The 12,371-nt window shown below is 40.7% G+C and overlaps 1 protein-coding gene and 1 pseudogene across 3 annotated transcripts in view; one reads left to right on the top strand and one right to left on the bottom strand.

Moving 5' to 3' along the window:
• Window positions 1-2,149: 2,149 nt before the first annotated feature.
• The window catches only part of LOC102992225 (eukaryotic translation initiation factor 4B-like), a 32,234-nt pseudogene continuing 22,012 nt past the window's right edge, over window positions 2,150-12,371 (bottom strand).
• The window catches only part of WWP1 (WW domain containing E3 ubiquitin protein ligase 1), a 122,277-nt gene continuing 112,358 nt past the window's right edge, over window positions 2,453-12,371 (top strand). Inside the window, exon 1 of one of the 3 annotated variants that reach the window (XM_028500411.2) lies at window positions 2,453-2,639. The gene's annotated coding sequence lies outside the window, so the exon portion shown is untranslated. The remainder of the gene's footprint in view (window positions 2,640-12,371) is intronic. The other 2 variants (XM_028500410.2, XM_007116438.4) reach the window with 2 other exon arrangements.

Genomic DNA, 12,371 nt, shown 5'->3' with positions numbered 1-12,371 from the left:
TTTGAAAGGGAATTAGACTCCACTTTTTGAAGGGGGGAGTATTGATGAATTTGTGGGCATATTTTAAAACCATCATAGTTGGAGAAAGATTCTTTAACAAATGAGCTGGGGGAGACCATGAGCTCTTTAGAGAAAGAAAAGGTAGATCATCACACCAAAATAAATCTGAAAGGATTAAATTATTTAATGGGTAAAGCAAAATTATCAAACATGTAGAAAAAAGTAATGGCAGATAAATGACATGATCTCAGGATGGCAATGAAGTTGCAAAGCAAAAAATAATAGAAGAGAACAAAAATGGAAAAGACTAATAATTTTATTTTGGATCAATATCTACATTGTATAAAGCAACTTTTTGTGAATATCCTAGCAAGAAAATGGACAATGGACAAACAATGAGATACCACATTTACCCTGTGATGAGACTATACCAAGATGAGAATATACCATGACGATTTTGGCACAGTGAAGAAGGACAATCACATACTCTCACATAGTGCTGTGGGACAATTGAGAATGACAATTATAATATCAGTAATTTATTGATCATGTGCCACATAGTTCTAGGTATTTTATTTGTAGCAACTCATTTTCTTTTAACTACAACATCATATGGTAGCATTATACCTATTTTCTGGTTGAGGCACAGATTAAGGACTTTGGCCAAACCTCATAGCTCATAGGTGGCAGAAGTGTTGACTTACCCAACTGCCACGATAGGCACAGTGCCTCAGGCTCACCATACTTTTAGAGGCCCATATAATGTTTTAATTTCTTTTAAAATCAGAAAGAAAAAAATGAATGCTTAGGTCGAAGAAAATGTTTTAAATGTACAATATCAGTATGTTGTCTTTATAACAATTCAGTTATAAATATAATTTTAAATATTATTTTATGGAAGAAGGAAAGGTTAGAGGAAACAGTACCCTTCAAAGTAGAGATGAGTGAGCACAATCAGGAACTCTGAAGAGTTTGTCATAACAGGAGAGACAGAGCATGTGAGCATGAAATAAGCCTTGAAGACCATGTTAACCTTTGTCTTGAAAGCTCTGATGAGCCAATGAAAGATTTTAAGCAGTGGAGTGATGGGCTCAGATGTATGTTTTAGAATAATCACTGTGGATACAGTATGCATCAGACCCAGGTAGGAAGTCAGAGGGTAGACACTGATGGAGTGGAGAGGAAGAGAATGTGCATTTGCATTTATTCAGTCAAGAGATATTTATTGAATCCTACAAATATTCACGGAGTGCCAATGTTCTTGGTACACAATTCTTTCAAAGGCTTAGTTATGACGGAAGAAGAGAGAGAATTAGAAAGAGGTTTAAAAGTCAAGGGAAAGTTTCATACAGAAAAGTCTTAGACATGATTATGTGGAAGAGTTGTACCCAACAGAAAGGATGAGGTTAAAGATATGCCAGGGAGGGCCTTACAGGAGGGAGCAGTCAGTGGAGAGTTTCGGTTGGAGGGGAGCAGGGACCGCCAGCCTGAGACAGAGGAAAACTAATAAGCTTGGGTGTGGGTGTAGGTAATTTGTGGGGTTTGGGTGAAGCATCTGGCAAAAATTGTAGAAATCCATGCTGGATGACCTTTATTATCTCTCTAAAGTAGAGGAACAGGTCATATGATGAGTAACGTGGTCGTTACTGATTTCTATTTGCAGGGTGGCCTTGGTTCTAAAAGCAAGGCACAGAACCAAGAGCTCTTCTCCAGGCTAATTGACTCATTTGTATAAATGGGGATGGATAATAGGCCCTTCTTTACGGAACTGCTGTATTCATTAATTGCACAGACACATGCACTTGCTCAGTATTAGTTTTATCATTGACTCTTGTGGGGTTGGGGTAGTGAACGTTTTGGTTACCAGTAAAAGTGGGCTGGAACTCTTCTGGTATGACCATCTGCTAAATGCAATTATTTACTCTTGCAATGGGTTGTAAGTCAAACACTCAGCTAGGTCAAGGAGTATTTATTAACAGCCTCCTTTTGCCGTAAAGCGTTCAAGAAAAGAACGCCAGTGCCCCAAGGACCTTACTGAAAGTCATGCGCGGGTCCGGCCGCGAACCGGAAAGTCAAATCAGCAGCACCCACCACGACTTACTGAAGCCTCTTCCCAAATCTCGGCGACGGCCCCTCCCCTTCCACGGGTTCAGGCCCCGCCCCCTCCCTCCCATTGGCTGGCTCTCCCCCTCCCTCGACCGCTCCGAAGACCCGGAGAAGCGGAGTCTTCCAAAGACATCCTCGGGTCTCCCTCGCTGCGCATGCTCGCGGGAAGCCGGATTCCGGGTCCGGAGTTGGAGGCTTTGGGAGGCCGCGGCGCAGAACGCGGGGTCGAGCCGGCAGGGAGGCGCGCGCTCCGGGCGCGGCGCGCTCCCGAGGAGGGAGGCGTGGGGTCGGCCGGAGGTGGCGCGTGGCCGGGGTGGGGGTGGGGGGAGGGTCGGGTGTCGGCGAGCGCGGCAAGCGGGTTCCGAGTGGCTGCAGGCGGCCTGGGCTGCCGGGGCCGACGCCTGGGTGGCTGTCGCCGCCGCGTCTGCTGCGAGATGGCGATCTTGGGCACGGAAGGGTGAGGGCGCCCGCCGGTGGAGGAGGCGCCGCTGCAGTGTCCGCCGGGCCGCCGGGAGCCGACGGTTTCGCGCCGGGTAAGGACGCCGCGGCGCTGGGCTAGGGGCGGGGGTCGCGGGCAGGGCGGGGGCTCGGGGGGCGCGGGCCAGGATCCTCCGCGGCGGTGCCCTGAGCCCGGCACGGTCCGCCGCGGGGCGGGACCTTCCGAGGGCAGTCGGAGGCCGTCCGCGCCGCCCTGCTGCCGACTCCAGCCCGGGGGCTGGGAGTTTTCTGGGGTGGGGTCAGGGGTCCTGCCCCGAGTTGGCCCTGGCACAGGCCTGAGCTAATGATACTGGAGCAAAGTGTTTCCGTGACTCGGCAGCCGCAGTTCTCAAGCTTCCTTCCCTTCTTTCTACCTTCCCTTCCTTTCTGTAACACCTCTCTAAAAAAACCGTAATATATGGACTTACTCCCAGTGCCCTGACTTTCCCCGCATTTCCACCGTCCCAAACCAAGGACTCCCCGCCTTAGAACGTCTTTTTCTGACATGTTTTTATCACTCCTGGTTATTCACTGACTCTGCAGCACTCCCCCGCCCAACACAACCCCCACCTCCACCTTTGTGACCTGGTAGGTCCCAGTGACCTTGCAGTTTTCACTAGTCCTTATCTAATCTGTGACTTGGACCTTCTCCCTTCATCCTTTAGACATTTAAAAAATTTTGTACTTTGCCCATTGCTTTTACGGGCTTTAAATGACTAGTCTTGTGCACAGCCCTTTCTTTGCTCCATCAATACGGAGTTGAGCCCCCTTTGCTCCCGCGATTATATGAAACCTTCATTACCAAAGAAGAGAAGTATCTGTTATTTTGACATTTTTACTCTTCCAGGATAAAATATTTTCCAGGGGCTTGATGTGGCTTTCTTTTTCTGTTTGATTGGTTTTTATCTTTTTGTGTAGCTAGTTTGCAAAATGTGAGTTCCTGCTTTAAAATGTTGTTGGTAATAATAGTGTAAAAGAATAACGTCCAAAGTTATCTTCCCCCTGTTTGGTTTCTTTTGCCTGAAATACCTGGTGTACAGTTGTATGCAGGTTTCTGCAAGAGTTCATGCTTATGTATAAACCCTCTTTACTTGTCTTGTTAAGTCTCTGTATGTATTATGCAAGCGAAGTGGACCTTTTAAAGAAGAAAAGCATTCTTTTATTTATGTGACTTGTTTTTACTCATAAAACAGATAATTTTTGGTGGCTGAAATTATCACTTTTCATAAATGGTTAATATTTTTAAATTTGAATACTTAGTGGCCAAGTATTGGAAGCTCTTCAAATTGAGAAGTGTAAAGTATGTGGGGGAACAGATCTTTCTGAAGTGGCTTATTAACACTTTCAAACAGTTCTTCCCTTCAAATGCAGTTATGTGACCTATAACATAAGGGCTTTGAAAAGCAGTAACTAAAGGTTATGTTTTTGGAAGCCTGTTGTGCTAGAGGATGTTGCATGTAAGGTCTCTGCCTTCAAGAAATAGTAATCTGCTTACCCTGCGAAGGCTGAAATTTCTTCTACTGCCTTACACAATTATTAAGCATCTGCTGCATGACTGCGATGGATTTGGGGGAATATAAAGATGAGGGTGATAACAGTTTCTGCCCTCACAGACTAGTTAGGCACGTAAGACTATACACAAATGCCTCATTTGTCTTTTAAGACATAGTTACGATTCATTCTGAATTCAAATTCAGAGGGGGTAGAGCTCACATCTCATAGCGGGGTTATTTCATAGAGCTTCTGGTTTTTGAAATCTTTGGTTTGAAGTATAACTATAGACTTTCGATAGGCTGGGAAAGGTAATCCAGGAAGAGAGAAGGGACTAAGAGAGCACAGAGTTCATACATTTAGGGAGAGGCAAGTATGTTTGGATGGAATATAACGTATTTGTACCAGTATAATGGGTGGTAAAGCTTAAAGTAAAAATTTGGACCAGTTTATGGATTGCTTTTAGTGCTGGGCTTATGACCTTGGATTTAGTAGGCGATGAGGGTTATACAGATGATTTTTGAGTTGGGAATGAAACGGTTAAACCTTTGTTTTCAGAGGATTAATCTGGCAGCAGCTTGTAGTGTGAATTGGAGTAGAGGGAACCTGGAGGTAGAAAGACTTCTTCATTGCTGTGGTCATAGGTGTGAGGGTCTGAACTCTGGCGGCAGTAATAGGAATTGAGGAAGGAATGGAGGAAGGAAATACAATAGACAGAATTTGATGATGAGAGAGAAAATGAAGAAAGTAAAAATAACTGAGATTCTGGTCCAGGTTGATTGGGAGAATAGTGGTACATTTTGAGCAACGTCAATTGGAAGCTTTATCTTCAGCGTATGTGTTTTACTTTACAGCGGTTGTTCTCAGCCTCTGGGGGATTAGTAACCCTTGGTGAAACTAAAGAAATCTGCTGGCCTGGAAAATTTCCATATGCACCTGTGCTTTGTGGATATAATTTTAGGGGAGTCTCTGGACCACCTAAATCTCATCCATGGAACCCAGTGGGTTGAAGCAGTGCTTAGAATCACTGGGGGCCTTTTAAAACTATTGAACCTTCAAATGCTTCCATTTACCAATAAGAACCTCTGCTGTAGAGACATATTGTATGTACACCTAGAGACAATATCTCCTTAGACTTGTGTTGTGGTTTACAGCTTACAGAGAATTTTGACTAACTTATCTTATTTGCTATTCTGTTACAGAACAGACTAGTCCAAGAGGTTAAATGATTTGTCCCAAGCATTTCAGTTAGCAAGTGGGTAAAGTAGAATCAGGAGTTGATTGACAGTGATGGTTTTCTTGTATGGAGATATGTGCAACAGATTTACCATCAATTGGATGTAGTCACTGCCTTTAAGTGACCTCATCAGTAGGGACTAGATGATCCTGGGAGATTCCTTTCAGTTCTTAACATTTTGTGATTCTTGGGTTTTAGATTTTTATTGGACTATCTGTACCTTTCTTGTTTTCCATGTGCGGGAGAGCTGGTGAGGCTGAGGGATTAATTGGGTGTAGGGAGAGCAGATAGAAATATCAGAACAGTCATGTTCTCATTTATTTCCTTTGTATCTCAGTTTGGGTTGGAGAGGTGGGGCTGGAGGGGAAGTAAGTGAAATAAGAAACTTTAAGAACTTTTATCTTCTCTATTCAGGTATTCCCTACTTGAAAATACTTCTTCATTCAGGAAGCCTTTGTCAAGTAAAAAGTAAATCTTTACAGAATAATGAAGTGCAGAGACCTAGTCAGTGAATTTTTTCATTGGATTAAGTAGCTAACTCTGCCTATTATGGTTAAAGCATAATTTGATTAGTAAACAGTTGACTTTTCTGCATCTATAGGATTGTCTTCCTGGTAGGGAACCAGAGCAGGTTATTACATAGTATCTGTTATAGCTCTAGAAAGTCTGATTCTGTAATTAATTAGAAAGGCTAGGATCTTTTTTACTCTTTCTGTAAAAATATGATGTACTTATAACAAGCAGTAGAAGGCAATAAATTAGCCTTAATAGTGGTTTTTGAAGTAACCAGTTACTAATACATAGTGGAGGGAAAATGTCTAACAAAAAGCACATACATAGATGATTTTTTACTCTTTGCTGGTATTACGAAGAATATCATATTTTATATATTACAGTATTTTACACTTTTCAGCATGGTTGCATATATGTCATCATTTGATTTTCATGAAAATTGATCAGTAGGTGTGTAAGGAGATAATTCCTTTTTAGATGAAGACACTGAAGCTCAAAGAAATTAAAAAATGTAAAATTTCCAGGATATATGGCTAGCAAGTGGCCAAAATTAGAACTAGAGCTAAAACCTATTTTTTTTGTTCCTGAGTCAGTATTCTTTTCCCACCAACTCTTCATCTAAAATGGGAATTTAACTGAAGGCTCTGTGTGAGAAGTTTGAATTTACCTGTTTGGAATCTGTGTTAAACTTTTTTACTGTGTAGATCTGAGCTTGTTTATTTCCTCCTTTGTGTGAAAATGGTAACCTCATTGTAGTGGCTATCGGTAGGTAAATTTGAAAATTTTAAGTATTTATCACAGTTATCTTCCTATCAAGGAGAAAGCAAAAGGTGATTTCTTGTCTGCAAAAGTACCTTGGTGAAATGTAGGGATTAATACCTTTTTGAAAATTTGTTGATTTTTAATTCAGGTGTTTTTACAGATGAAGTTTGTTCGTTTATAAAAGTTTTGTCTATGAAAATTTGTATTTTTGGAGCAATCAGGATCTGATTTTCAAAAGTACATATCATGATATTCCGTGGTTTTTACCAGTACATAAAAAGCCTTATCATTTAAAAAGAAATTTACCTTAAAAAGCTCTTAGTATACATTTTAAATTCATAAGTTGAAATGACTTTTTTTGGAGTATGTTTTGTAAAACCATTTGTCAGATAGTTCCTAAGGTATAAGAAAGACCAGCATCTGTCTTGATGTTCCTTAAATCATTTGTTCATAACCCATCGTGGTGTCCCTGCTGTCTGCCATTACACCCCTCCTTTTTTCCTGGGTTTTGAACATATTAGGCAAAAAGGCAAGGAACCAGGTGAGCATTGTTTTGGTTATTTATTTCTGTGTGACAAAAAACCCTGAAACTAAGTGACTACAACCAGGATTTTTGGTGTTTTGTTTTGTTTTGGTTTTGGCTCACAGGTTTGCTTTCCTGGGCTGGGCTTATTTGGGCAGTTCTGCTGGTTTTGCGGGTGGTCACTTTAATAGCTGGCTTTCAGCTGCATGCTAGTCTTCTCTTTCTTTCTCTCTCTCTTACTCTTTCTCTTTTACCACATAGTCTTGTCTCAGGGCCACTTCTCTCCATGTGGCCTTTCCAGAAGGATTGCTGGCCTTACATGGTGGCTTAGGGCTTCCAGGAGTGCAGAAGCAGAGGCAACCAGGACTTCTTAAGACATAGGCTTGGAACCAGCATAGCCTCATTTCTGCCACATTCTGTTGGTTAAAGCAAGTCACAGGTCCAGCCCAGATTCAAGGGAAAGGGACTAGACAAATATGTGAATCCCAGGATTACACCACACAGCTGTATTACCCCAAAATGGGGCTTCTGGAAAACTGTTTTGGAAGCTGAGACTTGAGCTGCCTGGTACTTTTAGTACTTTGAGTCTAGGCCTGTCAGAGGGAAAGCTGAATCTAAAGTGCAAATGATAGCATGTTTGGCTTATTACACAAATAGGCATAGTCAGCACTCCTGGGGTAGAGAAGAAGAGAAAGTTTTGGGTCTCTGGGGTTTGACCCAGTATGCTACCATAATGGGGCAGGATTGACTTGCTGTACTTGAGGGCAAGAAAGTGCAGGACCCAGAGCCCAGGCTGCTCTGAAACGGTTCACTCTGGCCTTGACTAGCCTTGAGCAAACTGGTGCCTCACAAATAGTGTTTTCTGTTTGCAGTGTCTGGGAAAGTTTGGGATAAGCCACCCTTCCTTGGGGAAGAGTCATTATAGTGGAGAAAATATTCTTTCCTTGTGGAGGCTGGAATGGAAGTCCTGTCTCCTTAGCGAAATGTAAGGAATGAGGCAATGCTCATCCTTCCCGGGAACAGGTAGGTTCATTGATTGCTAGCTGGTGTTTTCTCACCTTATCGTTATCTCACTATCACTTTATCTCAGTAGTATCTTTTTTTTAGTTCAAGTTATATGTTGAGTAATGTTATGGCTAACTGTGGAATGAAGAAAATGTGTGTTTTGTTGTTATTACATTATAGCTTCTGAGTGGAATAATGAATCAATATATTTCATTTAAAGAATTTAGATTTGGAGGATTTTTGAATTTTGAATAGATTAAAAGATGGACGCCTGCCTCCTAGTGCAAATCTCTTCGCAAATTTCTGAATATAGTAGTATGTTGGCTGTTGTGGGCAGGACTTGGTGATTGCGTGTACTGAGGAACATTATTTATATAAATAGGAGAGGCTAGGGCACAAAGCAAGGTGTAGATAGAGTTACCTTAAGGTGTTCCTTCATGGCTCTCCTCCCTGCGCTAAATTACAGGAGTGGTTTAAAAATGTACTAGCATTAACAGAATTGTAGGTGTGATACCTTTGTGACTAAGAAAAACAAGATCTTTTGATAGCGTTTAGTATACCCATAATTAGGATTACATAGGATGAGTAGAAGCAAACTCACTTGAGTCCTGACTTGAAGTAGGATATTCCTGTTAAACCTTAGCTCCAACTTGCCAAGATGAACTACTCTTTGTGTTTAGTTAGCGTGGGGAGGAGAATTAGTCAAATGAACTTGCTGTGTATAAATTAGGGCATACTTTATCTTAGAAGTAAATAAACTACATTGTTCTGCTCTTAAAGTTTAAGAATTAAAGGCATTCCTGCATGTGGGTCAAGAGCTGTAGCTTTAAAGTCAGGCACAGCTGACTTCTGTCAGTGGTGCTTAATAGCAGTGTTGCCTCAGTTTCTTCTTCTGTAAAAGGTAAAGAATATCTTCTGTATTGGATTTTTGTAAGGATTCATTGAAAGAATGTTTTAAAGCAGAAAATGTGATCCCTTGAACATGAGCACCCCTTAAATCATTTTTATTGCTCTTAGTTCATTATTATTAACAAGTTGAAAATTCAAACAAGTAGTCCAGTTTTCTGTGAGCCACTCATTTCTCAAGGACAGATGTAGTTTAGTTTGGCATGAGAAGAGCTGCATATCATATCTCACCTCTTAGCTTAAAAAATAGGTTGCCGAAAGGTTAAGAATGACTCTGAGAAAGATACTGACTCAGCATGGCTGCAGTTATCAGCTGGTGATGGTTTCGCTGTACAGTCGGGGAACAAGAAATTGTTAACACCGTCATTGGATGAAATACAGGGTGGATAAGTCTTTGTCAAAGTGCAGTCCCTGCATCATGGTCATCTGGGATATTGGTTAAATGTATAGATTCTTGAGTACTCTTCAAGATCTATGGTCTGGTCCTTGACAGTGGAGTTCAGGAGTCTTCATTTTTAGTAAATACCTCAGATGATTTTATACACATTAGTTTGAGAACTGCTGGTATAAACTGAATCGGTAATTTGGGGTTCTGGTGTTCGCTGAGACCATTTTTTTAAGCTACACTGTTCAATAAATACACATGTACAATGTAAATACAAAGGGAGCTTAACATCTGAACCTTTCACATATTTAAAGAGGCTTAAGATAATTGCCAAGGACTTGATCCAAACTATAGAAACGTGATACTTGGTGATTACAGTAAGAAGTCGGCAAGAGAAGTAACCCTGCAAGAGGCACCCATCAGGACTCCTTGTTCAAAAAATTACCCTGTACTTCTACAAAATACATTTTTATGAATGAAGATGTTTCTTTTTAAAAAATGCTTTAGCTGAAACAGTTAAGTTAGATATTGGATTATTTATCTGATAATCTTATGCTTTTTACTTAGTTAAGATAAGCTACTCAGAAATTGAGATTTTGATTGAAGTGTGTCTAATTTGGTTGGATGGGGACCATGATCTGTCTCTTGTGGGGAAAAAGCCATTGCTTAGAATAAGGATATTGATTTGAGAAGAAAGTCGTAAGAGAAGGTTTAAATTTTAGACCGATCAATCCAAAAGAAAAAAAACAAAACCTTGAAGCTTATTTTCTCTAACTTTTGTTTAGGGCAGTGGTAGTGACAGCCTGCATCTCCGTCACTTTAACCCTCCTCAGTCCTGTGATCATATCTGTCATTGGAACGGCAGATCTTTAAATTGGGGCTGTACTTGGAAAACTTAACCTATGTTTGTATCAACCTTATTTTTTTGTGTTAGTACATTTTGTGTTAAAAAAAAAACAAAAACATGCTAAACCCATGATTCTTTCTAAATTTGAGGAGAAAGGATTAGTTGGCATTTGTTTGAGGAGCCTGTTGTTTTTGTTCGTTTTCCCTGACTGTGGCCAGTTCTTTGGGAAGAAAAGCAACAATAAACTCATCTCTTTCTGTCCTTCGAGCTGTGAAATAACGGTGTTGATGTTTAGATATGAATACCCAGAATGGAAAATATACATCATACTCAGGAATTTCATTGTTCTACATTAAAATGTTTGGTAATTTAAATTTGTTTTAAAACTTTCTTTGTGATTTAATTTTCCTGTGAACTATTAGCTGTTTAAGAGCTTAGGCCTTCAAGTAAGACAAGCCTAGACTTGATTTCTGGCACTTACTTATTGGCTAAGTGATCTTGGTAAAGGTAACCTTAGATTAAGCCCTAGTTTTATCATATGTAAAGTGGATATTCACATCTAAAATGGTAATAATAATACCTATTCATAGATTTATTGCATGGCTTAAACCTAACACTTAGTATTGAGTAAATAGTCACTAGGATGGGTTTATAATACCTTGTTTTTGGTGTCAGATGTGTTACAGAAATAATTCTTTTTTAAAATTTTAGAAACGTAATACACTCCACATTACATAAAACCCCAGTCGGGCTTCCCTGGTGGCGCAGTGGTTGAGAGTCCGCCTGCCGATGCAGGGGACACGGGTTCGTGCCCCGGTCCAGGAAGATCCCACATGCCGCGGAGTGGCTGGGCCCATGAGCCATGGCCGCTGAGCCTGCGCGTCCGGAGCCTGTGCTCCGCAACGGGAGAGGCCCCAAGAGTGAGAGGCCCGCGTACCGAAAACAAACAAACAAACAAACAAAAACCCCAATGAAGTCTTAGGGCAGCACTCTGTGCTTTCCTCGGCAATTGTTTAATTATGGATAAATAAGGACAATAAATAGTCACACATCTGTTCACATGTTGCTGCCAAGTGAGTTCAGGTCAGTTCAGTTTTTGTCACCATATGAGTTAAGAAGGAGCTTTAAGTTTGTATAGTTTTTGGAGTTTTGGATTTGTGGATTGTGTTCCTGTGTTTTAAACTTGAGAAAAATTACATTATTCTAGGAATAAAGTCTTAGCTGTTTAACTGATTATCTCATTTTGGAAAGTTTCTGTGTATTTTGGATTCTAATATTTTCCTCTAAGAATGGGGATATGAAAGTTCATACTTAGCAGCCTGCTTTAAAATGCTTAGGAAGAGTATTTGTAAATAGTAAATTAATATTGTGTTTTGTTACTGGGGTAGTTTTAAAATATCTTGAAATTGTGTGTTTACAACAAAGAATTTAGCAGTACTATACTCCTCTCAAGTGTTTAAATGTAATTTTTTTTAACATCTTTATTGGAGTATAATTGCTTTACGGTGGTGTGTTAGCTTCTGCTTTATAACAGAGTGAATCAGCTATACATATACATATATCCCCATATCTTCTCCCTCTTGCGTCTCCCTCTACCCTCCCTATCCCACCCCTCTAGGTGGTCCCAAAGCACCGAACTGATCTCCCCGTGCGATCCAGCTGCTTCCCACCAGCTATCTATTTTACGTTTGTAGTGTATATATGTCCATTCCACTCTCTCACTTTGTCCCAGCTTACGCTTCCCCCTCCTCATGTCCTCAAGTCCATTCTCTACGTCTGCGTCTTTATTCCTGTCCTGCCCCTAGGTTCTTCAGAACCTTTTTTTTTTTTTTTTTTAGATTCCATATATATGTGTTAGCATATGGTATTTGTTTTTCTCTTTCTGACCTACTTCACTCTGTATGACAGTCTCTAAGTCCATCCACCTCACTACAGATAACTCAATTTCGTTTCTTTTTATGGCTGAGTAATATGCCATTGTATATATGTGCCACATCTTCTTTATCCATTCATGTGTCGATGGACACTTAGGTTGCTTCCATGTTCTGGCTTTTGTAAATAAAGCTGCAGTGAACATTGTGGTACATGGCTCTTTTTGAATTACGGTTTTCTCAGGGTA

This window comes from Physeter macrocephalus, chromosome 15 (assembly GCF_002837175.3).
Source record: "Physeter macrocephalus isolate SW-GA chromosome 15, ASM283717v5, whole genome shotgun sequence".
NCBI classification, from domain to species: Eukaryota; Metazoa; Chordata; class Mammalia; order Artiodactyla; family Physeteridae; genus Physeter; species Physeter macrocephalus.
Note: the sequence above shows the minus strand (reverse complement) of the source record. Positions and strands in the feature narration are given on the sequence as shown.